This window comes from Solanum tuberosum, unplaced genomic scaffold (assembly GCF_000226075.1).
Source record: "Solanum tuberosum cultivar DM 1-3 516 R44 unplaced genomic scaffold, SolTub_3.0 scf00483, whole genome shotgun sequence".
Lineage (NCBI taxonomy): Eukaryota > Viridiplantae > Streptophyta > Magnoliopsida > Solanales > Solanaceae > Solanum > Solanum tuberosum.
The window spans coordinates 309040-310428 of record NW_006239406.1 but is presented as its reverse complement, the minus strand read 5'-3'; positions in this window follow the sequence as shown (position 1 = coordinate 310428).

Genomic DNA, 1389 nt, shown 5'->3' with positions numbered 1-1389 from the left:
CTCTCTCAAGATACTAAATACTTAAAAGTTAATGGATAAATCTGAAATCCAATCAGATATTTTAGATAGCATGGCTAAGCAAGAGGCAAAGGTATATTGTTCAAAAAATATGTGGAACTAATTTCATATATTCCTGAATATCATATATATGATTGAGATTTCTAGTTTATTAGCACATTGGAAACAGGGAGAAAATTTCTATACTATGCCATTCTAATGTTGAAACCGGTAGGCGAGGAAAGCCGTTTAGGGGAGTAAACAAAGTTGAGGCGCTGATAAGAAGGAAGTATCCACTAAAGTACGATGCTAGTAGTGATAGGAGAACATGATAAATATAGTCTAGTTCATAATAATCTAATATGAATTTAATCGATTATGAATATGATAGTAGGAATAATTTGAAATAAAAAAACCTGCATGATAAGGAACATGACTACATACGTTCATGATGAAATGATAAAAACTATGAACCTTTAATCTTATATATACTTAAAAATATAGAAATAATTGAATTAAGAAGAATAATATGGGGAAAAATATTTAATGATAACGAATCAGAAAATATATTAAATCAAGAATGATATGAAATAGACCTACATGATTTAGACTCCGAAAGAATAGAATGATAAGATTTAGAAATAAATTCAGATTAAAATGAACTACGAATATTTACAATATTGGATAGAATCTATGGAAGATATAAAACTATTAGAACAATTAATGGAGGAAAATTTATATATGTACCGAAGAACCCAAGATATATTATATATCTAGAACATATCATAAATGATATTAAAGAAATATTCAGATTAAAACAACTATCGGAAGAATATTACAATAAATATTATTACATTTTACCATGAATTTCACAATCCCAAAAATATATTAAAGAGATATCAAGATTAAGACACTTAACAAAAAATATTATAATAAAAATGGTTAAAATAAATTACTCACCTACCACACTATCAACTACCACACTACCACTTCTATGAATACCTCAACTACCAATTCCGCACCGAAAACTGATTCCTCAATTGTGAGCTTCTTCGAGATCATCAATGGGTTCCAGTTCATTATTCAGATTATGGAATACTGGAGTCCAATATTCTTGAATTAGGAGTAGACTATTTCAAACCACTTAGGGTGTGTTTGGTATGAAGGAAAATGTTTTCCATGGAAAATGTTTTCCTAGAAAATGTTTTCCTGTAAAACAAGTTGATTTTTAACTTATTTTCTCATGTTTGGTTGGTGAGTAGAAAATATTTTCCGGAAAAGATTTTTAGTGTTTGACTTATGAATGAAAAATATTTTTGAGAAATATCTTTTATTTTAACTAGAATAGAAGATAATTTTTGAAATTGAAAATATTTTTTAAAAATAAACTTA